Genomic DNA, 26,044 nt, shown 5'->3' on the forward strand with positions numbered 1-26,044 from the left:
TTTGGGGCGCCTGGATGGTTCAGTTGGTTAAGCATTAGACTTCAACTCATGTTCTCATGGTCCATGAGTTCAAGCCCTGCCTTGGGCTTTGTGCTGACAGCTCAGAGCCTGGAGCCTGCTTTGGATTCCGTGTCTCCCTCTTTCTCTACCCCTCCCCCACTCGCATTTTTTCTCTCTCTCTCTTCCTCTCTCTCTCTCTCTCTCTCTCAAAAATAAACATTAAAAAAATTTAAAGAAATAAAACTATCTTTGCAGATGACATGAATGTTTATATAGAAAATCACATGGAATCTATAAAAAAAACTGTAATATCTGAGTTTAGTAAGATTATAGGATACAGAGTTAACACAAATTAATTGCATGTCAATATACTAACAATGAACATATGGAAACTGAAATGTGAAACATGATACCACTTACAATAACCCCAAAGAAAATTAAATACTTAGATATACATATACCCATACATGTACAGGATCTATATGCTAAAATTTACAAAATGTGGACGACAGAAATCAAAGAAAATCTAAATAAATGTAAATACATACTATGTTTCTTGATTAGATGGCTCAACATAATAAGTATTTCAGCCCTATTAAAACTGATTTACAGATTTAATACAATTCCTGTCAAAATCCCAGCAAGATTTTTTTGTATATCTAGACAAGCTTATTCTGAAGTTTGTGTGGAAGGCAGGGGCCCTAGAATAGCTAAAACAATCTTGAGAAAGCAGAATGAAGTGTGAGAATCACTCACTCAGTTGTGGGCTAAACATCTTCAAGTAATTCTTAAAAAAAAAATGTGGATCACAGACTCTTACCCACAAAACTAAAAAAAAAAAAAAAAAGGAAACACTGTTATCCTTTCTTTGGCAGTTAGTGTTGCAGGTGGTATGAAGTCATCCTGACTTGCAGGTAATCTAATTTTTTCACTTCTTGATTCCTATATAATATTTTTTCTTATTAAATATAATTATTTCCATGATATGTCCAGATGAGATCTCTTTTTATTATTTTGCCTAAAAATATAGTGAAACACTTCTGGACACATACTTGGATTCCCTTTTGACTTCTAAGAAGAAAAAAAATTGTTTTGACTGATCATTGCCTCTTCCAGTTCTCCTGGTTTTCCTCCCACAGCAACACCTGTTAGTCTGTTCTTATCCTTGTACAAGTCAGGGATCTTAATTCCAAGCAACCCAAACTAACTCTGGCTGGGTTAGTAGTGAAAGAATTTATTAAACAGACATTGGGAATCTCACGAAAATATTTTAAAAAACAAACAAACAAAACAAAACAGCAACAACAAAAACAAGACCCAGGCTCAGAAAATGGGCAGCATAGAATGAGGCAGCAGAAATGAGAACGACAATCATGCTGCACCACAGAACATACCCAACAAGGACTCCAAGGTGCTACCACTAAACCCTGGAGCTGCTCACACCACTACCACTGTGGTACTGGACCCTGGACACTGCAGCTTGTGCTGAGGCTTCTGCTGTCCTGAACCCAGTGCCACCAGTCTCCATGCAAATTCTCCTTAGTCCTTTCATCTTTGTGCTACAAGCTTCCTGTTCAAAGTCCCAGATGCATGTGCCTGACTGGCTGACACACAGGTCACATGCTCATACCTCAGCAATCTCCCCAAGAAAATGGAATTCTGGGGGCGCCTGGGTGGCTTGGTTGGTTAAGCATCCGACTTCGGCTCAGGTCATGATCTCACGGTCCGTGAGTTCGAGCCCCGTGTCGGGCTCTGTGCTGACAGCTCAGAGCCTGGAGCCTGTTTCAGATTCTGTGTCTCCCTCTCTCTCTGCCCCTCCCCTGTTCATTCTCTGTCTCTCTCTGTCTCAAAAATAAATAAATGTTAAAAAAAAAAAAAAAAAAAAGAAAATGGAATTCTGGCCTTTTCAGATTATATGTGTGAGACAGTTCTCCCACCAAGACACCTAGCATGAGAAATTCTACAAGCATAGAAAGGAACTTCTGTTAGGATCTTGCTTCTTTGTCCTCTGCCTCTCATTCATTTTCATCTCTATATCCATTCATACCTTCTGGGACAACCTCTCAAATTTGTTTTCCACATCATGATTCCAATTTTCCATAGTGTCAATTCTGCTCCTCACCTCCTTTGGTGTGGATTTTTTTTTTTTAAGTTTCTTTTCCATCCTTCCTTTGAACCTACAACTCCTGAGTAGATTGATTGCAAAAATAATTCCTCCAATAATTCCTGTCAATAATTCCTCCTAAACCTCCTTGTGCATGCATCCCCTCCCATTAAGAGGTACTATTTCCCTCCCCTTTAATCTGGGCTTGTCTTATAACCTGATTTAACCAATAGCATTGCAGCAGAAGGGATATTCTAGGACTTCCAATCCTCAGTCTTAATGTTTATTTATTTTTGAAAGAGAGAGAGACAGAGAGAGCATGAGCAGGGGAGGGATGGAGAGAGAGGGAGACACAGAATCCCAAGCAGGCTCCAGGATCTGAGCCATCAGCACAGAGCCCGAGGCAAGGCTCCAACTCATGGACTGTGAGATCATGAGCCGAAGTCTTAAGCCAATGCTTAATCAACAGAACCACCCAGGTGCCCCTCCAATACTCAATCTTAAGAGGGTTGGCAGCTTCCATTTTCTCACTTTAGGGATCCTGCTGCCATATAAATAAACTCAAACCATATGCAAGGGGGTGGGGAGAGGTCCCACAATTCTCTAGCCACCAGGTGCCAGATATGAAAAGTGAAGTTATCTTGAACATTCCAGCTCCAGCCACTTCCCAACTAAATGCTACCACCTCATGGGGCAGACCCCACCCCAGAATTGATCAACTCACTCTGCTCTAATTCCTTCCCACAGAATGGTGAAAAACAAAATGGTGTGATTTAGGTCACTAGGTTTTAGCATAGTTCATTTGACACATTCCAACATCGTACCTAGTTCTCTTTAAGTATCACTTTAGCATCTTTTCATTTCTTCTTATTTCATCTTGGTCTTCTTTCTCCTTATGATTCTCTTTAGCTGTTCAGAGGCCACATTTTTTTTTCTTGCAACTTAGTGAGCATTCCAAGCAATTTTCTAAAATTGAATTCGTGTTACTCTCTGCACATCTGAGTCATCAAGATAAAGTTTCCTTTCTCATTTCCACAGTTCATCTTTTTTTAATAGATCAAGTTGAGTGGTTTCCCTTTTTATTCATTTTCAAAACAAAAGAGATATATCAAGTTTCCATTGTAGCATCAAACAAAATGTATACATTTCCCATAGTGCCCCAGTGTTTAATTGGAATCAATTGAATCCCCTTCTCATATCTATAGGAGTAGGGCTTTTGAGGGCTCTGTATTTTATAGAGACCTCAGCCCAACTCCCAAGATCTGGTGCCCAGGCTTTCTTCTAATAAGCTACTGCCGTGCTTTGATAGAGATTTGCCCCACCCCTTACTTTGTGGCTTCCTAGAACTTTGAAACTATGATTCCCAGCATGCTTTGCTCCCTGGTCTAGGTCACCCTATATCGCTGTGCTGTTTTACAGCAGTTTGTGTCTCCAAATGAATGTAGAAATGTTAGTAGGAAGGCACTCACCCAGTACTGGGACAGTTTCATAGTTGTTTAATTAGTTTGGTATCAGAGTGTCTTAGGGCAACCAGAGGAGGAGAAAAGAAATGTTCTGCTTTATATTAAATGGAACATGAGTGTACCATTTGTTTCTGCTTTTGTGATACAGCTTTATCAGTATTGTGTTTAGTAAGAATTCCTTTTATAATCTGATAATATGTTGTTCATCAGCCTTGGTTTTCAGTGATGTTACACATATTTATCTCTCTCTAAGTTTTTCTAAGACTCGTAGAGGGAAAGTCATATGGGCCACATCAGGGGCTGAAAACCTGCCTCCATTAAAATCCTTAGCAGTCAAGAGCTAGTGTCTGACAGAGGTCCACATTACATCTGCTGGAGAAATTGCATGAGGGGAAGAAATGCTAGGAAGACATTGTGCACAAGGAATTTTAATCCCATTTTCTCAAAAGATGCAGGTAGACTGTGAAGGAAAGCATTAGGAAGGAAATGTCCTAGGTTAGGGAGAGGAGAAAGCTTGATGAAAAAGGTTTTTTAGCTACAGTCAGGATATTGGATCAAAAAATTATGAATCATCATAATAGACACTTTTCGAAAGAAGACATCCAGATGGCCAACAGGCACATGAAAAGATGCTCAACATCACTCCTTATCAGGGAAATACAAATCAAAACCACACTAACACCTCATACCGGTCAGAGTGGCTAAAATGAACAAATCAGGAGACTATAGATGCTGGAGAGGATGTGGAGAAACGGGAACCCTCTTGCACTGTTGGTGGGAATGCAAACTGGTGCAGCCGCTCTGGAAAACAGTGTGGAGGTTCCTCAAAAAATTAAAAATAGATCTATCCTATGACCCAACAGTAGCACTGCTAGGAATTTACCCAAGGGATACAGGAGTGCTGATGCATAGGGGCACTTGTACCCCAATGTTTATAGCAGCACTTTCAACAATAGCCAAATTATGGAAAGAGCCTAAATGTTCATCAACTGATGAATGGATAAGGAAGTTGTGGTTTATATATACAATGGAATACTACTTGGCAATGAGAAAGAATGAAATATGGCCTTTTGTAGCAACGTGGATGGAACTGGAGAGTATTATGCTAAGTGAAATAAGTCAGGCAGAGAAAGACAGATACCATATGTTTTCACTCATATGTGGATCCTGAGAAACTTAACAGAAGACCAGGAGGGAGGGGAAGGGGAGGGAAAGTTACAGAGAGGGAAGGAGGCAAACCATAAGAGACTCTTAAACACTGAGAACAAAATGAGGGTTGATGGGGGGTGGGGGAGAGGGGAAAGTGGGTGATGGGCATTGAGGAGGGCACCTATTGGGATGAACACTGGATGTTGTATGGAAACCAATTTGACAATAAATTATATATATAAAAAAATTATGAATCATCATAGTGCCAAAGTTTAGCCTTGACATATATCAGAGTAAAGATCTTGAACGCTACATTTTGAAAGTTGGAGTCAATATCAGTAGTTATATTTGGGCCAGTAAATTTCCAAACCATAGAATTTCCTGAATCTAAATGCAGAGAGAGTAGATAGAGGTAAGGAGCTGGCTAATATAAGGCACCAAAGAAAAATCTTCAGATTGAATCATGCAGTGTAGCTCTAAGCTCTCTCCTCCCACTATTCTGGTTGTCTACTGCTACATAACAACCACTCCAAAATTTAGTTGCTTAAGACAATGAGCATTTTATGGCTTATAATTCTTTAGGTGGTCTGCCCCCAGCTAGATAGTTCCCCCATATCAGAATTAAAGATCATGGGTCTCCAGACTGAACTTCAATTTTGTTTTTAAATACATGCCAAGACCCATTGTCATGATTTTTAGAATACCAGGGGTAAATATCTAAAAGCTTTTAAAAAGCAAAAATAGGGGCGCCTGGGTGGCTCAGTCGGTTAAGCGTCCAACTTCAGCTCAGGTCATGATCTCGCGGTCCGTGAGTTCGAGCCCCGTGTCGGGCTCTGTGCTGACAGCTCAGAGCCTGGAGCCTGTTTCAGATTCTGTGTCTCCCTCTCTCTCTGGCCCTCCCCCGTTCATGCTCTGTCTCTCTCTGTCTCAAAAATAAAATAAACGTTAAAAAAAAATTAAAAATAAAAAAGCAAAAATAGGTCAAGCAAAGGGCTGAGACTAAGAATGGAGGTGGGCTTTTCAACAGCAACACTAGTAGCTAGAAATTTTTTTCACCCTACAGTTCCCCACCTATATTCAATCTAGTTTGTGAGTGAAGTAAAGGCATTTCAGACATGCAGAATCTCCTAACATTTATATCTGCTATACTATCCCTCAAGAAGCTATTGGAGGGTGTGCACCGCCAAAGCAAGGGAGTAAATCAAGAAAGAGACAGACATATCATGGAATCAAAGCAACCAAGAATAAACGTAAGACAAGGGCAAAGGGCAAAGGCAATGCCAAGATGGTAGAGAGAGGAAGGGGCGGGATAAGGCTGTGCCGCCACCAGAGAGAGAAGTGAGTCCAGATAGAGCAACAGATCTCAGAGTGCACGAAGACATGACCCCAGGGGAGAGAAAATGAAGATGGTCAATTATCTGGTGGGCTTGATCAATCGGAAAATTGCTTTGAGAGGTATTTTACAGAGCTATGAAATGGTGGGAAATTACTTAATCAGATGTTCAAAGAAAATAAAATGAATGAAAAGCTGAGGCAATTATTAATTCCAAAAAAAGCTCAAAGTTGTACAAGAAATGAGATACAATTAGACTATACCATTTGTGTCAACAGTGGCCAAAATTTATAGCCATAATGATGAAAACTCTGAAAATGATTTTAACGAGAATCTAGGTATAATGATATTAGGAGAAGAGAGGATGTAGAAGAGTGTGTATAAGTGAGTTTATATTTTCATCTATCATAATAGAAAGTCAATAATGTCTGAAGTTAATGGATAAAGAGAAAGCAATGCATTCATTTTAGTTAGAAATATAGATATAAAGGCATCTGGGTGGCTCAGTCAGTTGAGCTTCTGACTCTTGATTTCTGCTCAGGTAATGATCCCAAGGTGGGATCAAGCCCTGCATTGGGCTCTGCGTTGAGCGTGGAGTCTGCTTAAGATTCTCCCTCTCCACTCTCCACCCCTGCTTGTGCTCCCTATAATTAAAAAAAAAAAAAAAAGAAAGAAAGAAAGAAATACAGATATAAATCCCAAAAGAAACACGAAAATAGTTTAAAAGGCTTCCTTCTGAGAAGTAGGATGGGAGCAGAGTACAGTCTTGGGAGGTCTCAACAGGGCTTCCTGCTATGCATCTAAATAACCTGCTCCTTACTCCATGCCCTCTTCCCTTTCCCAGCCAGGCACCCCCTATTATAGCTCCTTGCAACCCATTTCCACTCTGTCATAAATCCCCTTCCTTATTTACCATCTCTCCCAACCCAGGTTCAGACACTGCCCAAACAGCCTTTACTTTTTACTCTCTGTTTGCCCTTGTAAGTCTTTGAGACAAGCATATTTTGTTGTCTACAGGTTCCAGGAGAAAATGCAGAAGAGAGACTACGAGAAACTGAGGATCTGGGACCAGAAAGGTCAGAGGAAAGGTTTTTCACCCTAAAGCTCAGAAAGCAAGTGGACAGTCACATTTGTGAAGCTGAAGAGAGTGTTATTCTAGCATGGATAACCATGCTTACCAATTTCTCCTCCTTCCCAAACTCATCCTTCAGGTCTCCCCTCCTCCGTGAAGAGCCCCTCAACTCCTAATCTGCAGGAACATCTCCTTTTAGGACACTGGTACCTTCAGACTTGACTGAACACAGCCCATCAAATCTCTAGGTGTTTGTCCAGTCAGCCTTGGAAAAGATAGCACCATGGTACCATGTCTCCTCTATTTATTTAGATCACAGCAGTGAGCAGTGAAGGCATTTACAAGCCTTCAGCAGAGACTGAATATATTGACTTGTTTGACTCAGGTTAGGAAATGCCCAGAGTCTGCTCACATGTCCTTCTCTTCCACACTGAACAATGAACTGGGACAGAGGTCAGTGCCTGGCTTTTCATATCTGTGTTTTTACGTAGGTGTCAGTAAATGTTTACTGAATGAATTAATTAATGAATTTAATGGTTGTATATTTTATTGGATGGTTCCTTCCCTCATTAGGTGATGTTAGCGTAGCAAAGCTGGGTTAAAGTATACTAAGGTAGTGATTCTCGAGGTGCTAGCACTGAGCCAGAGGCATCAGCATCACTTGTTAGAAATGCAAATTCCCGGACCTCACTCTGGACCTCCTAAGTTAGCAGCACTGGGGGCAGGGCCCAGAAATCTGTGTTTTGATAAACGCTACAGGTGATTCTGATGCAGTCCCAAGTTTGAGGAACACTGCACTAATGGCTCCTCTCACGCCCGAGGCTATGCCTTGCCTTGCATTTTTCACACAGAGATCTTAGTGAGTGAGATAGAGTAAACCACAGCCAGAAGTAAGACTAGCAGAGGCTCAGTCTGGATTTTACTAATGAAGAACCCCACTGCCTGATACCAGGGCTTTAGGCAGATCATTTGTTCTAAAGAAATGTGATCTGATATTTTAAAGTCCTGTTAAGAATTGCCTCAGGCAGAAAGCCTGGGCTTCAGCTACAGTAAAATGTGTCCAGATTAGACAAGAGGAAAATTGCTGGACCAGAGTAACCAAAGAAAGACCTAGAGTGTCACCCCTAAGATGCAGGAAATGGACAAGGTGACTTGCAGCGTCCTTCCACAGCACACTGACAAGCAGGGCTCGGGTGCCTGTTTGGAACTGCCTGGCACCCTGAGCACTTTGCCCTTCCTCCCCCACCCCTTCCCTCTGTCCTCATCTTCCAAGGCAGAGCCAGAGCCAGCTCCAGGGGCAGATTTACGGCTTTTCTCCATGAATAATGCAGCAGCCCAGCTCTCCAGGAAGAAGCTTCTGGGGAGCCCGTAAATCATTGCAGACACTGTGCCAACCTGCTTAATCAGTTGTCCCCAGGGCACCCCAGCGAGGGAAGGAGGGCACCCTGGCCGCACTCAGTGCTCCATGAATAAGGAAGGCCCTAGGCTACAGCAGCCAACCCCTCCATGCTAGCCTCACAGCCCCTACATTGCGGCCCCATGGAGGACAGACTCCCCTAGAAGGAACAGTCGAAGGACATAGAGGGGAGAGGAGACATAGTCCTTGATCCAGAAGCTCCAGCACAAACATAAACACACACACACACACACACACACACACACACACACACACACAAGCGCTTCTGTTCCAGGGCTCTGGGCCACAGCATGAAGGTTATGCAGGTCATGCATTCATTGTATAAGGGCCCAACAGGAGGGATACACAGAAGGCCAGCCCAGCCATTGCCCACCGAGCCCTGCACTCTGGCTCAGGGCTGTGCTCTGAAACCTTCTTCTGATTGTTCAAAGGTATGGTCTTTGCTCACAGCTGTGGTGCTGGACACATATCTGGGTTCTCTCTTCCTTCCTAGCCCCACTTCCTCTAGTTCACGGCACTGATCTTGCCTCCTCCTAGAACCCCAGTCTCTCCCCAGGTGCATCCCCTACACCTTGCCCATAGCCTGAGGCCCTGTCCCCCACGACCAACCATTTCTTGGTGCCGATTTTTCAGTGCTATCTAGCTTGCATTCCCCATCTCTAAGCTACTAGGAAAGCCCATAGCTGGCATGTACCCATCACTGTGGTTCACAGATGCACAGAACTGCAACATGACTTTCCCTGAGACAGCCTGAAGCAAGGTTATCCCCAAATTCCCTGATGCACAGGCCAGGGCAGCCCCTTGCTGTGAGTAATCAGACAGCACATGATCCTCAACCCATAACAGAGTGTTTGAGTTTCCTCCAGTGTATTTGTATTCCAAAAACTGCACGTTTCCCACCAAGACCCCTCAGGCAAGCCTTAACCATAGTCTAGCAGAAAGACCTTCTCAAATTAAGGATGATTCTCAACCCACTGGAACTCTGATTCATACATCTACTAATGATTCTTATTCTCCACTGGAAAGGAAGATATTGCTCATAATAAAAGGGTATGTTTGGGGAGGGGTATGCACAGGGGAGCAGGCATCTGAAAATAGGGTCAGGAATTTTAGAAATGTACGAAGTTCCCGAACCATGTCTCCTATCACATGACCCATCTGGTGTCTCCGGAAATCCCACATGGAAAATTGGACCAAAACAGGGAGACACAGCTTCCCCAGGGAGGCGGGAAGGCTGGAAGTCGGCGAACCGAGCCTCCCTGGGAATGGTGGTGCCCTTAGACATGCGGTTTAATGAATGAGCCAGGTCACTAGCTCTGGGAAGAGCCCCTGAGGCCCAAGAGGTCATAAGGGCAGCCCGCCCTGGCCACAGCAGCCCACTTCCTGCCTTGGCCACCCTCCTTTCCCCAGCCATACCGCTAACTCCAAGTGTTACATGACTCAGCACCCAGAGCCACCGACCACTGAGTTCATCAGCACCCCTGGAGAGGCCGAGGCAACCAGAAGTCCCCAAGTTCACCAAAACCCACAGGCTCCACGTGAAATGATCTCCCTCTTCTGGTGGAGAAAACGCAGCTCCTGCCCTTAGGGGGTGCCTGTCCTGTCAACACACCATTGGCCACCACAGCCAGGCACTCAGCAGATACTCATTGCATAACAACAGCAGACCAAGACTCCACGAAGGAGCAAGGCCTGTGGTCCTTTCTCTGGCTATGAGTCAGACAATCATGTAGTCATTCAACACATGCAGCTGAGGCCTACTATGTGCCAGACACTGGTAGTGCAAGGTATGCAAATCTAAATAATTAGGGCTAAAACAAACAAAAAACAAGTAAATAATTAGGGCTAATTAGGAGGGCATTGCTGGGCCCCAGTCCTCTTCTAAGGGCTGGAGATGTGTCAGCCCTTGTAAGCCTAAAGGCAGCCTTTCATATCATCCTTATTTTACTGGAAACTGGGGCACAGAGAGGTTAAGTGATTTGCCTAAGGCCACATAGCAAAGTGACAGGACGGGTTTTAAACCCAGACCACCTGGCTCCTGGTAACATCCCTCTAGAACCTAAGGTAGGTGATGCTGAGAGCTCCAGGAAGCACCCTCTCTCCATAGCTCATGATCTATGAGAGAGCTGGGCAATGAACCAAATAATTGGAATACTGAGCCCCTCTAGCTAAAAATGTTAGCTCTAAACCTGCACCCAAATTGAGAGTCAAAGTGGGATTTTGCCAGGGCAGCAGGGCCTTCCCCAAAAGGGAGCAGTCTGAGGGAAATCTCAGAGGAGGAAGAGCTTAGCATTTCTGAAGAATGACAAGATACACTCTGCAACCGTAGTCCATGACCAGGTGAGCCATGAGGTTGGTGAGGCAGCCTGAGGCTGGGTCTGAGGGGCCTTCCATGCCAGGCTGGGGCATGTAGGCTGTGTCTCGTGGGCACAAGGGAGCCACTGAAGGTTTCAAGCAGGGTGGTGACATAAGCCTCTGTTCAGCAAAAGGCCCTGGCACAGGGGTCAGGGAGCCATCTGTGGCCAGCCTGAGGCTAAGGACCTAGTGGCTGGTTCCCCCAGGGCCTGGCCTGGCCTCTGCCTGCCCTGGGCCTGGGGCGGGGCTGGGGGAGCCGGCCGGCTGTCTCCAGATGATTAAGGAGCTGGCAGCAGCTCTTTGGTCCAGGGAGGCTCCAGCCAGCAAAGCACAGTCTTCCCTCTTTCCCTTTTGGCACCGGGTGGGCCTATTGATGTTTATCAGCCCGTGTTTATTATTCTTAACGCTGTTCAGGATGTTCCTCCCAGCTGGGGAGGGTGAGGCAGGCCAGCAGGGAGAGCATGGGGCCGGGACCTTGGCCTCACTGCCACCCAGGGTGTGTGTCAGAGCTGGAAGACTCACAGCTCAGCCAACTTAGCTGCCTCATTGACAGATAAAGAAGTTGAGGCCAGAGACCAGGAGAGATTTGCCCAAGATCACAAGCAAATTAGATGCAGATTATCTGCAAAGAGAACTGAGCTTGAATTCAGACCTCTTGGTCCCTGCAGCCCCCAGATTGGGGTTTTGTTCAGCAAATGCTAGTCATGTGCTTGCTATCTGAAGGGGCTCTGGAAGAGTGAGTGGGAATTATGCAGGGCATGAAGACTGAGATGGGGTTAGGAAGTTGGTAGGAAGAATGCTCTGAGCAGAGAAAAGAGCTTGGGCAAGCTACAGATGATTCCAGAGCTGGGAGGCCTGGAACATGGGGGCAAAGGCTGGGGGTGGGCAATGACAGAAACCAACAGTACCGACTTCTCCCCAGGCTGGAGAGGTCCCCAGGAGGCCTCCTGCACACCGGCAGTATGGCCAGCTCCCTTCCTCTGCCCAGATAAAACTTAGGCTCATTCCTGCTGCCTCCAGTCCCATTAGAACCACACCTCTCTGTCTTTATTCCCCTACACATGCAGTTGATTTGGATTGGGGTCAGGAGGAAAGCTGGGAATTCAGCTCTCCCTGCACATTGAGAGACTTTGTGTCTCTCCAGAGACAGTTGATGGAGTGAGGGAGGGTGTTCGCTTGAAAGGAGAGCTGGCTCAGAGGGTCACAGGGGAAGCTTGCTGGAAGGGAGGTAATGTCGCCCCAGAACCTAAGGCAGGTGAGGCTAAGGGTTCCAGCCCAGGGCACCAGCCTCAATGGCCCCTCTTAGGCTGAATCTAACACCCCCTCCCTTCCCATCCACCTGCTACAGGGCTGCAAGGCATGGTGCTACTCCAGCCCCAGTGCTAATCAGGATCTCAAGAGAAAAGGGTATCCTTTTTTTTTAATGTTTATTTATTTTTGAGCAGGGAGGAGGGGCAGAGAGAGAGGGGAACAGAGGATCTGAAGCAGGCTCTGCACTGACAGCGGAGAATCTGATGCGAGGCTCAAACTCACCAACCATGAGATCATGACCTGAGCTGAAGTCAGACACTTAATCAACTGAGCCACCCAGGCGCCCCTGAGAAGAGGGCATCTTTTGTATCCTTCTGGCCCCTGTCCTTCCTCTTCTCCAAGGCCATCTCTGCCCTGAAACTTCCCAGAGTTTATCCCCCTCCAGAGAGCCCTCCCCAAGTGAGGACACTTGGGTGGTAAAGACTCAAGACTCAAGCCCAGGAGTTGCCGTGTGTTTATTCACACTTGTTTCCCTTGTTTGTGGCCAGTGGCTGGGTGTTTCCTCCCCAGCTGGCGAGTGCCCAGTGGCCCCACTAGAATGAATGGGCCTATATAGTAAGTCCACACCAGGCTCTTCTCAGCCCTTTCTGAGCCTGCCAGACACGGGAACAGGATCAGGAAGGCATTTTGATGGCCTTTACCTTAAATCTGTCCCAAGAACTTGATTCTAAGACCTGAGACCCAAATCCATTGTCTGCAAGGCTGAAGTCTTATTGTGCCCAACCACCAGGTGCTTGATGGGAGGCATAAGAGAAACAACCAAAACTGGAAACCAGCAAGGCAGACAAGAAATGTGGGAAGGGCCTAGGAGGCTGTGGAGCCATCGGCCAGCCCAGGGGCCTCAGGACTTGAGGAAGAGGGCAGTGGCAAGATGAGAATGCTGAGTCAACTACCCAGCTACCCAGGGTAGTGGGTTCACCAAAAACCTCTGGGGTTCCAGAGCCACTCCTCCCACTAGTGCTGAAGACTGTGGACCAAATCTTTGTCTCCAAGGAATTCATTTGTATGGTGAAGGCATTGAATTGATCCAGAAGATTCCTACGAGGATTTCTAGACCTGACAGTTGGGATTCCTTTTTGCTTTAATGCTCATGCTCTGATTGCAGTGTTCATGGAAACACAATAGAGGAATGCATTTCCAAACACAATAGCCCAAAACCAGGGCCCTGGAAACCCACAATAATAAATACTCATGCCCCTCATGTGGTGTCTGAAATGGCCAGTTAGCTCAGGGTAGAGGAGTGGAGTCTCCCTAATAGCCGAGGTAGCCAAGATCAAACAGCCAACCCACGCATGGAGCTTCTGTTAGTCATCTGTGCTCAAGGCCAGTTGTTAGTTAAGGCCCTTGGCCTTGCAGGCCAGAAGGCGGCAACGAAAATAGGGCACAGTTCAGAGTGGGGAAGCAGACTCAGCACACATTCCTGTGTGTGCCAAGGGCTGTCATAAAGGCAGGGTTGATTCACCACTCCATTCATCTCTTTGGCCATTCATCGTTCACTCCTTGAGCTCTCCCTGGCTGAAGTTGCATGACAGGGTTTGTGTGGACACAGAGGATTAGGTAAGACAGTCTCTGCCTAGGGGGTGCATGGCCAGGCTGGGGGCATGGATGGGTAGCAGCAGTTAAGGGCCACCAAGATTCAGGAGGCCGAGGAAGGTGTGTACCTGGCCGAGGTGGCCCTAGGGGAGCAGGATGCAGAAGGAGGAGCTGACCCTGGGCTGTGGTGAGTGAGTAGGTGTCAGGCAGGGGAACAAGACAGAAGTCAGACAGCTTCAATGGTGCAGCCCCACCAGTCCTGGAAGCCACACGAAAGGGAGTGGACTTTAGCCAGAATATAGTAGGAGGCACAGAAGGGTTAGAAATGCAGCTTGCTCAGACCCGTGCTATCAGGTGAGGGATGGTGATGTCCTGAGCAGGTGCAGGAAGGGGAGGAAGCAGAGTAGTATCCTAAACACCCAGTTTTCTGGTCTGAGCAACAAGGGAGGTAGTGTTGAAAACACAGGAGGAGTTTGAGGGAAGATGGCAAGTTCAGCTTTCCCCGAATCACACACGCCTGTATTTTCGTCAAGCAGTGAAGATTTCATTGATAGTCTGTAAGTGATTTATTGTTCCTCCCTGTCTACATCCATTATCTTCTGGATTCTTAGCCCTATATACCCAGAGACAGAGAGAGGTGCGGAGACAGGAAGAAACCCCCAGAGAGTGTGTTCCAGAGAGAAGCAAACCTTTCCTTTTCTTTCCTTTTGCCCTAAGACCATGCCTCTCACAAGTATGAGCCAGTTCCTCTGTCCACACAGCGCCTGCACCTACTCCCACCTTTTTCTGACAGCGGGCCTGGAAGCCTTTTGAAATGGAGGCCCCGTGAGAAACCATAACTTGCCAGAGGTCACACTTCCAGCAGTAAACGTTTCCTGATGCTCACAACGTGGTGGCCACCAAGGCATGCAGTTCTGTCTCCTTTTGTGGCTGTCAGGAGACACCTAACAGGGCCTGGGACATGGCAAAGACCTGCCTTGATCCATGGGACTGCGTGGCCAAGGGATACCTCTGGTGGATGCATCAAGGGTCTCCAGGCCAGATGAAAGGTTGAGAATATGGAAAAAAAAAAAATGTCAGGTCTGAATTCCTGTGGAAGTGCCTCCTGACCTTCTCTAACGTGGTGTGGTTTGACTTTTCCGGAAACCAAGCCCCCCGACTAATGGTTATACTCTCTTTTCTAATAAATACGTGGCCCCGGGCCCGGCTCCCTTCTCTGCTTTGTCATGAGGGACCCATTATTTATGACTTAGGGATGAGTCACAGGCTTTGGCAAGGAACTCACAGCTCTGGGCCCAGTGTATTTTTCCACTCAGTAGCAAGTGAAGGAGGATGGACGCTTGTAAATTCTCCTGTTGAAATGACTGTGTAGGTATCTTCACAGGGATGCTCTTCCTAGCTCAGCTGTAAATCTTCTCCCTGTTGGACATTTCTGGTGGTCTTTGGCTGCTGCCCAGGAGAGCGGGTGGGGGCTCTATAGACTCTGGACTCAGCCCCCACCCCCAGCTCCCAGGCCACACAAATAACTACATGCCTCACAAAAGTGCCACGTATTCTGTGGGGACTTTTCCAAGGCACCTTGGGCACAGCGAGTTGATGGAAATGAAGGTATCAGAACAGTAAGTCCCAGAGAAGATAGGGTGGTGCATGAGACACATGGGCGGCATGGTATAGGGCTTCCAGGGCTCCCCATCACCCCCAGATCTCAGTGTGCATTCCTTAGCTGGGAACTCCTGACTTGCTGTGCGTGGGCTGACCCTCACCCATACCAGGTGTGGACTGCCCTGGACACTTTGCACTCACTCCCAGCCTCCCTGCTTTGTTCCAGCTCTTTTCCCTCCCTCCAAACCCCCATCCTCAAAGCCCCTTCTCAAGCACTATGCTATTAGTAATCAGACCATGTTGTGGATGATTTTTTACTTCCTATTTACTCATCTTACTTGCCCAAATAGATTTTGAGCTCCTGAACAGAAGGTCTCATGTCTCTTTACATCACTTACATGATAGTCAAGCACTTGATTTGGGGGGCAGGTAGGAAAGGTGTCAAGAACTGTAAAAGGAGCTGAGGTTTGCACCCTTCCTGCAAGCTAGAAAGCTTACCTGCCACAATTTCCCAGATGCTGGCAGAAGACATGAGACTCCTGGGTCAGAGTCAAAGGACTTATTACTCACAGTGATAACAGTCTGGAGCATCAGCATTTGCACAGCCCAGGGAGCCCTAATTTCTACAGGGTTAGGCAAAGAGGGCCAGGTGATACCTGCACTCACTGTGGGTTGTATTACAGAAGACCTCTGAGCTTAGAGAGTCTGAATCTTTTATAATAGGCAATAAGTATGCCTCAAATTTGATCCAGAAGTAGACATTCTCTTTACTGTTCTGGACACAGACAAAGCTGCGAATCAAGAACAAAGGGAGCCTGTGACTGTGCTGGCAAGATGTGCAGAAAAATGAGATGCATGGAGCATTGTCTTACAACAGGGGCTCAATAGATTTTTTTTTAATTCCTCTCATAATGACTGTATCTGGCATTGTCCAAAACTCTGTCATAGTGTACCAGCTTAGAGAACCCCAACTCCAAATTGCACATCAGAGCAGTCTTGGTGAGGTTGAGGGCAAGAGTGGGGGATGTACCTCATTTGTAAAAGCATTATTGCAGCAGGCCCCCTGGGATGCCTGCCATAGTCTTCAGTGTCACCTCTACAGACTGAAGACTGCCTGCTACACACCTTTGTCTGCCTGTGCACAGGACAAGCCAGAGTTGATGGAGGCTTAGCGCTCCTGGAGGCAGTCCTCAGTCAAAGATGGGGAGATGGTACATAGATACCTCAGCTTCCTTCCCCTTGCCTGGAATGACTCAGTGAGATTGTGCCCCAGTTTCCCACACCAATAGCTACTCAATAGCACTCCCTTTACTGGCTTCTTCCCTTCCCTTTCTCACTTTTGTACTCCTTCAGTGCTTTCTTAGATCGCTTCCCTATTTGCATTCAAATCTCTATCTTAGTACTACTTCTAGGGGATCCCAGCCTTAGACACCTAATTGATATCATAATGCTGTATGTTTGAAAAATGAAATACGGCAGGGTGCCTGGGTGGCTCAGTCGGTTAAACATCCAACTTCAGCTCAGGTCATGATCTTGCAGTTTGTGAGTTCGAGCCCCATGTCCGGCTTGGGGCTGACAGCTCGGTGCCTAGAGCCTGCTTTGGATTCTGTGTCTCCCTCTCTCTCTGCCCCTCCCCTGCTCATGCTCTGTGTGTGTGCCTCTCTCTCAAAAATAAATAAATATTTAAAAAACAAAAAAAAAAAGAAAAATGAAATATGTATTGTCCTCACAATACGAGGCATAGAAAATAGCTTACCACAATGTGCTTAAGTCATGGAGATATGCAAAAGATAGTAATGATTCTTTCCAAGAGAAGGGCAGATCAGTGGAGGACAGGGAGGGAAATAACGGGATTAAAGGGGCTAAGATATCCTAATGTAGACCCTGTGCCAGCTCCTGAGAACACAGCAGCTGAAACTGTCTCCACAAGTACAAAAGGGAGACATGTAAGGACGATTGGCCAAGGGGACATTGGCCTGCAGTCTTCCCTTCTGTGGAACTCTCCCCTTATGTTCCAACTCAAAGTCTACCCCCTTCTTAGCCCAGACTCTTCCATTACAGGAATCTCAATCACACGCAGACAGAGATGAGTATCTGAGAATAGCTATGAATGGGATCCTTGCAGCATGGACTTCACAATAAGCTTCAAAGTCATAACTGAAAGAATAGCCAAGAAGGGGAATGAGGTGGGAGTCAAGAGCTTCAGAACCACTTGGGGAGCTTATCCAAACCACACACCTAGCAGGTTGGAGACATCCCAAGAGTGGGCTGAATGTCTCCAATTCAGCTACATCCCTGCATAATTTACATTCTGCCCAGAACCACTCTGCCAGGTTTCCTCCTCAGCACCTACACTTGAAATTCTCCCCTCCAACCATTCGGCAAGCAAATAAAAGCATATTAGGAAATGACTAGAATTAATTAGCACTTATCATTTTGCTCACTATCATTATTATCTCTTGAATTCTTTATATTTTTCAAAGCTTTATCGCATTGACTATATGTCATCTGAGTTTCTTTCCATCCACCCCAGTAGATAATTAAGAAAATATCTTATCCTGATTTTACAGATAGTGAAACTTTGGATTAGAAAAAGAAGCTTGATGGAAATTCTCCTGCTTTACAGATGAAGAAACTGAGGCTCAGAAAGAGTGGCTTGCCTAAGATCACACAGCACATTAGTGTCACAGAGAGTAGGAGGAGCATCTTGTTATATGATACTCTAGTGGCTATCACCAGTTGGATTTTAAAATCTGCCAGGTCCTGTATGCTGCGTACATTCAGCTCATGGTCTTCATTAATCTTCATTACAGCCCTTCCAGGTAGGTGCCATCATTATCCCCATTTAATGTATGAGGACATCAAGGCTCAGTGTAGTGAGTGCTCTGCCCCAGGAGGAGGGCCGATCCTGGCTGGGTGGGCATGGATGTGTGCGGGGTTAGGCTTCATGGCCTGCCAGCTCCCTCCAGGCATGAGCTCAATCAGATCTGACAGCCAGATGTCTGGGCTGTGACGTCAGGGCTTAGGGCAAGGGGCTGGGGGGCAGCCAAGCTCTGGTTGGTAGCCCCCACCCAGACAGCTCCCCATGTGCTGGGCCACATGAGAGCCAGAGTGAAAGAGTATGTCTATTCCTCCCTGCTGAAAACACCCTGCTGATGAGCCTGGGGCTGGTCTTTGTACTAAAACCAGCCCAGTATTTATGGGTTCCTGGTTGGAGTGGGCCCTTGAAGAGTGCTGGACTCAGTCCCTGCAGCTCCAGTTCCAGTGTAGACAGCAGCACCAGATAGGGCCAGTGACTGCCCATCCCAGTAGCGCCCAGCTGAGCAGAGGACAGTGCCTCCCCTCCCCCATCAAAGCCTCCTCTGTTCAACCACAACCATTTGGCTATTGCTCCTTCTACAGATCTGCCCCACGGTCTCTTCCCAGGGAGACATCTTGCTCCCCTCCCAGGCGTAGCCCATGGCTCAGAATGTACACCCAGGCTGACCTCCCCACTTCACTTCAGGAACAGTTTGGTGTGAGTGCCAGGCAAAGTCTTGGGTCACTGGCAATGAAAGTCTGCTGTTGTGTCCCTTTCCCCCAGCCCTGACACTGTCCTTCAGCAGCGGCCCTTGAAGCCTTCTCAGTATCCAGATGTGTGGTGTCCTACAGCCTGGCTGATGTCCAGCCACACTGCAGCGGCATTAATGGACCGTGTAGGCATGGAGGCTTCTGCTGGAGAAGACTGGAGGTCAGTTTACTTAACTCAATTATAAACAAAAGCAATAATTAGCCTGGGTGAGGAAGGGAAGGGGAAAGGAATAAATTAAGCCCAGGCTGAAGAAACACCTGTGGAAAGGACTCCTCAGCCCAGGGGAACAGCGGCTGCAGTAAACAAACCACGAGTGACCTTGGCTCACAGACTATTAATTTGCTGATTGTTGATGGGTTTACACAGCCTAAAATGGGAGAAAAGCCATGGTCAGGCAGCAGCCCAGTCACCCTGTGTGGGAGCATTTAGTCACTGAATTAGCAAAGATGAACCAGCCCTGGTGTAGGGCTGTAGGCCTGAGAGGGGATGCTGCCATATTGGGGGACAAGGGGGCAGCAATGGGGGCTGTGCCCTCTACAAACTCAGAGACAGACTGGGGGTGCGGTCACATTTGCACTCCGATAGCTACAATACTAAGCAGAACCAAACTAGTATATGTATTACTTAGGACTCTTGGTTGCAACTTGAACCAGATTAGGAAAAATGATGGATATTATTTACTCAGAGAATCCAACGAATTCATGGCAAGAGCAGGAATCCTTCAAGCTCCTCCAGATGTGTGTGTGTGCATGTGCCTCTCTCTCTTTATATATATATATATATATATATATATATATATATATATGTGTGTGTGTGTGTGTGTGTGTGTATACATATACATATATATACACATATATGTGTGTGTGTGTGTGTGTGTGTATATCCATGCCATCCATGCCTTTTTATGTGTTAGCTTCCTTCTCTCACTGCACAATGGCTTTGATCACACAAAGAAGACATGGCCTCTAATAGCTTCTGAGTTTTACATCATACTACTTCTTTCTCAGTTTTTAGAAAACATATCAGGGAATGACTCTGAGTGGCCTGGATTGAGTGAGGTGGTTGGTCTTAAACCAATGAGCTAGAACTAGAAAGGTAAGGAGCTACGATTGACCCAGTTTGGGGAAGTCTCAACAGTGACCACAAAGGCAGGGCTGCCAAACACCAAGGCAGTCCCCTCCTTTCAACCACGTGATGATGGGGACAGCAGAGAAAGGAGAAAACTACATATATAAGGAGGGGTGAGAGATGTTAATAGCATAGCTGGACACTGCACTCTATTGACAGTAACAATACAGAACTATAATGGCAGCATGAGCAGCAGAAATCCAGAGCAAAGAATATGTGACTGAGTTGGGCAGACCAAATAAGGTAGCCCACAAGTGAGTTTTGAAGGATGAGTTATGTGTTCAACAAGTGAAGAAAGGGGGAAAGGCCCTTCAGGTTGGGAGAAGCAAGTGACAAAAGATACAGGAGCCTAAGAACATGTGGATATGACAAGAAATGGTGTGTCTTGAGATGCCTGGGTGGCTCAGTCAGTGAAGCATCCAACTTCAGCTCAGGTCATGATTTCACAGCTCATGGGTTTGAGCCCCACGCCCAGCTCTGTGCTGACAGCTCAGAGCCTGGAGCCTGCTTCCAATTCTGTGTCTCCCCCTCTCCCTGCCCCTCCCCTGCTCACTTGTTCTCTCTCTCTCTCTCTCTCTCTCTCTCTCTCTCTCTCCCTCAAAAATAAATAAACATTAAAAAAAATTTTAAAGTCTGTGCTAAGAAATGGTGTGTCTGGGTGATGGAGTGAAAGGTAAGCCTGAAAAACCTTATGGTCCCATCATTCAAGTCCTTCACATTTTTTGAGCTAGGGTGATACGATCATTTGTTCATTCAACAAACACTTTCTGGATGCTTGTTATTTTCCAGGCCTTGTGCCTGATGCTGGATCCAGGGAGAAGGAAAGTATATGCCCTCAGAGAGCCCCTGGGCAGGTGAGAGAGGGATACAGAAATGGGTCATTACAGTTCTGCTCTGATCAGACAGAGGCTGTGTCATAGAGGCCAGGGGTTAGAGTTACAACTCAGAGCTCCCAAAAGGCATGGGAGTGGGTGAGAAGGGGCTTCCCAGTGGGGTAGACACTTAGGCCAAGTCCTGAGGGCTGAGTAGGTATCTGCCAAGTTGGGCAGATGGACAGAAAGTGATGGGTGAGAAACACAGGCCGAGAAACAGGATATGCACTTTTCAGAGTTCATGAAGCCACCTGGAATGGCAAAGCATGAATAGGAAGAAGCAGAACAGGGAATGGACTGGGGTGTGCTCTATAGACACTGGAGAGCCATGGAAGGTGTATAAGCAGGGGGCGCACATTTTAGACAGTCTGGCTGCTCTGTACACCTGGGGAGGCAGATGCACAGGGGACAGCTAGCAGGCGGCTGCAAGGCCAGGAGGGAAGTACAGATACCTGGACCGAGGCAGGGAGATGGTGAGGAAGGGATGGCTCTGAGGGAGCTTGATGGATGGACTGCATGGGAACTGATGGAGAGCCTGGGGTGGGAGGGGTGGTACCACACACAGAAGCTAGGGCCCCACGGGGAAAAGGGAATTTGGGAAGAAAATAATGAGTTAGGTTTGGGGGCATATTGATTTTGAGGTGTTAGTGGGACCTCCAAAAAGAATTACCCAGTTGTGGGGTGGAACTGTGGGTACAGAACCAGGAGGTACGTCTGTGCTAAGATGCAGAGTTGCAAATGCCTTACTTCAGAAAGGTGGGGTTTGAATCTGTGGGTGCATTAAGTCCCCCATGGAGAACACATAGAGAAGAGAGCAGGCCAGAAAAGGGAACGCCAACATTTAAGGGGCAAAATATTAACAAGGAGCAATCAGAGGTAGTTGTCCACCAACATCTGTTCTCTCCTTCTTACATGGCAATGGAATTTCTGCCTGGCTAGAGATCACAGTCCCCAGCCAGGTGTGGCCATATGCTACATTCTGGCCAGTGGGACACGAGCTGAAGTGACACTGCAGCTTTTGAGTCTTGCTTCTAAAGGAAAGTTGTGTGGCATTCCCCTTCCTCATCTCCCTTTTCCCACATATGACAGGATCAGGAGCAGCCATCCAGGACCAGGACACGGAAGTGGAATATGGAAGATGGCAGAACAAAGAGAAGGAGCCAGGCCTTCACACCATCAAACCAACCAGCCATGCACTCGGCCTTCTTGAGAGAGAAATGAATTTCCATCTTGCTTAAGCCACTGTATTTTGGGATCCTTTGGCCCAGAGGGTAGCAGAAAGGCCAAGGAGGAGGATGGTCAGTGTAACTGGCTACCAGAGAGGTCAGAGGAACAAGGTCAGAGAAGGTCACTGATGACTGCAGAGAGCACAGACTCAGCGGGCTGGGGGCAGGCTGTGTCTGAGGGGAGCAGGCTGAGCTGAGAATGGAAGTTGAATAGAGAAGCAAGTGTAGACAGCTTCAAGAAGACAGGCTGAGGGTGGGAGCAGAGAGACAGGCTGTGGGCCAGATTACCAGCAGTGTGTAGACAGTGATAACAGGCATGCAGTGCTAGTAGATATGGGGGAGTGACCAAAAGGATATAGGGAAGCCCTAGAGTTGTGGGAATACTCTTGAGTCCCAGGCTATAGCATGGTGGCCAGAATGGATATTGGAGGTGTAGTTACTGGACAGGGCCATCTCAGTCCACAGGCCCATAAAACACCCCATGATCATGAAGGAGACCAGGAGAATGGAAAGAATTGCAAAGGTAACATGGGGTGAGGTGGGAGGATCAATGACTTGGACTAGATAGGAGGCAGGTTTGGACAGGGATTGGAGTACAGTGTTTCATGACAGGTTTGGGAAGGATAAGCAAAGTTTCCACAAAGTCTATCATCAGCGTGCATGGACAGATCCAGGGGCAGCCCACAACTGCTTCTCTCAGGTAGCTGTCATGGAGCCATAATTGTCTGCTGTTGGGGACACTGACTCTGTCCAAGCTGATGTCTTCTGGGCAAGAAGAACCAAGGACTAGGGGGCAGACTGGGGACCTGATGAGGGAAGGAGGAAGGCAGAAAGGAAAGCTAGGTCAAGAGAAAGAAGGAGGATCCCATCTCTTGATCCTGGGCTTTCCATCTCTGGAACAGGAAGAGTGGGGACTGGAAAGGTCTGGGTCAGGAGGAGCCGAGTAGACGACTGGGGACAAGCTGGGCCTGAGGCTCCCCTGGAGAGTAGCGGGGAGACAGAGGGTCGAGGGTTCTGGTTCTCATGTCGCCAGGGCTGAGGGGAGCATGGCTGGAATGCACTACAAGCCAGCGTCCATCCCCCGGGGCAGCCAGTGGGGAATCTCCAGCCCTGAAGTCATCACTACCCGAGGAGCCTGGACCCCGCCATGGAAAAAGGGTCCCGCAGGGGCGCCTGGCGCCGGCCAGTAAGGATGAGCTCATAGCTGTTTGCCGCCTCTTCCCCTCTTTTCCAGGCATCTCAGATTTCTAGATGTCAGGAGCATCTGACAGACAGGAGCAGAGGACAAGAAGGGATGGGATACAGACCCAAGGTGGGATGTAGGGTGCCAGTGGTATTCCCCTCCACCCCAACACTGCTCCTTCTTCCCTTGCTTCATCCTAGGCCATATGGAGGGGTGTTGCCTTCCCTACTCACTTCCCATTTTAAGGCACCAAGGAAGCCCCGAAAACAAGGCTCCTAAGAAAATGTATCTGTGTCACCTGGAGAGGTGGCACTGCTATCCTCTCCCATCAGCCCACACTACTTATCATATACTTGCTTTGGAAATGAGGGTCTTGAACCCAAAGGGAATAGCAGACAGAGTAGAGGAAGCATTCAGGTTGGCAGGAGCATGGTGAGGCTGGGGACATCTGGTAGGAGGCAAGGAGCTGCCACACAGCAGTCACAGCACTGTGCTCAGAGTCTGAACATAGGGCCAGCCCCAGCTCCCGCTCTACCACTTCTAGCTGTGTGACCCTGGGGAAGCCACTTTCTGTGTCAGTTTCCCCTGTGTAAAATGGAAATGCCACCTGACCTCAGAGTGTTTTGAGGATCAACAGAAAGCACAGAACTGGACTTTGAAAGCTTACAGCTCTTTGCACTCAAGGGGAGCACATTACTGATGCAAATAAAGTGTACTTTACTTTATGACTGCTACATTATACAACCGCAGGGGCCACCATTCACATTGCAGCCTTTAAGAATGGAGCACTTCCATGATGTGAATGCTGCTCTTGGGAGTGGTGCAGACCTGCAGACCTAACCCTATAGCTGGGCAACTGGCTTCCCAGAAGTTTCCCTGCACAGAGAGTGGGGCTACCTTAGTCATCTGACCATTGGGTGGCTCTCTGGGAGCCAGGTCCCTGCAGAACAGTACTGCATAGGAGATTCTAATCTAAATGAGAACATGCTGCTTCCCAGGGGGAAGCCAGCCATTGCGTCTCACAAAGTCAGGAGAAGATCAGACAGACTGCAGTTAATGAGACAGTCAATGAGACTGCAGATGAGACAGTGACACCCAGGCCGGGTCTGGCACCGGGGAGACTGGATCAGACATCTCTGGAGGACTACCCAGAACCCCTGTGAGGTAATCAACTATAAAGACTGGATTTCCTGTCTATACAGGGGACATCAGACTGTCAGGGTTATTACCATTGTCAATCACAGCAATGGCCTTGGAGGTTGAACACTCAGGCATGACCCCTCTTTAGGTTATTGTCTCCACTGTGGGAGCCTGAGGGATAGGGGGATGTGCACTCAGGGGCAGCCAATCCCATAGCTGCACAGCTCTCCCTAGCATCTAGAACTAGAGGCCTCTTGGTGGTAAGTGTCATTTCATTTGCAGGGAGAATTTTCTAAGGGAAGAGAGGGAAGGAAATGAGCAATGAGCTATCAGTTATTGAGTCCTTGATCTGTGCTAGGCACTTTACCTATGTGCTCAGCACATAGTAGGTGATCACTAAATAAGGTGCTGAGTGAATGGATGAATGGGTGAATAGTAGGGGGAGAAAAAACCAAAGTCAACTAACACCCTAACTAACTGCAGTGATTCTTCCCCCTACAGGAGCGATATAATGTATTTTTCTTTCTTTCCTTCCTTCCTTCCTCCCTCCCTCCCTCCCTCCCTCCCTCCCTCCTTCCCTTCCTTCCTTCCTTCCTTTCCTTCTTTCGTTCTCTCTCTTTCTTTTTTTAATTTGAGAGAGAGAGAGAGAGAGAGAGAGAGAGCAAGTTGGGGGGGGAGGGGCAGAGGGAGAAAGAGAATCTTAAGCAGGCTCCATGCTTAGCGCAGACCCTGATGCAGGGCTCAAACCCACAACCCTGGGATGATGACCTGAGCCAAAATTAAGAGTCAGACACCCAACCGACTGAGCCACCCAAGGGCCCCTAATGCCTCTTCTAAGTAAACACCTTTGTGTGAAGCAAAGTGCCTTGAAGAACCATATGGTTTGCAAAGCCGGCCTCAAGGAAAAGCGATGGGAGGCTAAGGGAAATCATTTTCTCATCATAGGAAAACAAGAATTTGACAGTTTCCAGAGAGAGCACAGGGTACAGGAAAGGGTGCAGGGAATGGGGAGAGGGGTGGAGCTTGGCAGTACGGTAGCCAGGCTGGGCCTTCAGAGAAATATGGCCAAGAAGAATGAGCAGCAGAGGTGAGGGTGGACTTTTCAGAAGAGCAAGGCCCAGAGATCACTCTTTAAGCTCCCACCTAGACTGCACTTACAGCGATCCAACTTCTAAGACACTCCCCCCAGAGTGTAAATAAAAGTTGCCACATATGTGGCCCTGGTACTTAGGAATATGAAGAAATTTGTGGGGGTGAGGTGTCCATCAAACAAAACTGAGGACCATCAAGGTGCTGAGAAAGGTATGGAGACGGGGACTGACACAAGAATAAGCCTTTGCTTATATGCTCTTGTTCACAGTTCTGTGTGAGTTCGGTGGTCAATACTTCTAGCCTTCAGAATTCTGGAAATGAAACAGGCTACCTCATCCACGGAGAATGCTCCACCCCTAAACAGAGTTCTTGGAAATGAGTCTCAAGCCCCTAGATTGGGGATTAAACCATACCAGACCCCTTCCAATCTTGACAGTCCATGATTATGTTAAAATGGTCAAAGAAATCCTTCCATTCATTGAGCCAACATCTG

General features: G+C 47.3%; 1 long non-coding RNA gene across 1 annotated transcript in view; it reads right to left on the reverse strand.

Annotated features, from left to right (window-relative positions):
- LOC132694538 (uncharacterized) overlaps positions 1 to 26,044 on the reverse strand; it is a 165,660-nt gene that overhangs the window by 129,179 nt on the left and 10,437 nt on the right. The window lies entirely within an intron of this gene.

The sequence above is a fragment of the Panthera onca genome, chromosome A3 (assembly GCF_046562875.1).
Source record: "Panthera onca isolate mPanOnc1 chromosome A3, mPanOnc1 haplotype 2, whole genome shotgun sequence".
NCBI lineage: Eukaryota > Metazoa > Chordata > Mammalia > Carnivora > Felidae > Panthera > Panthera onca.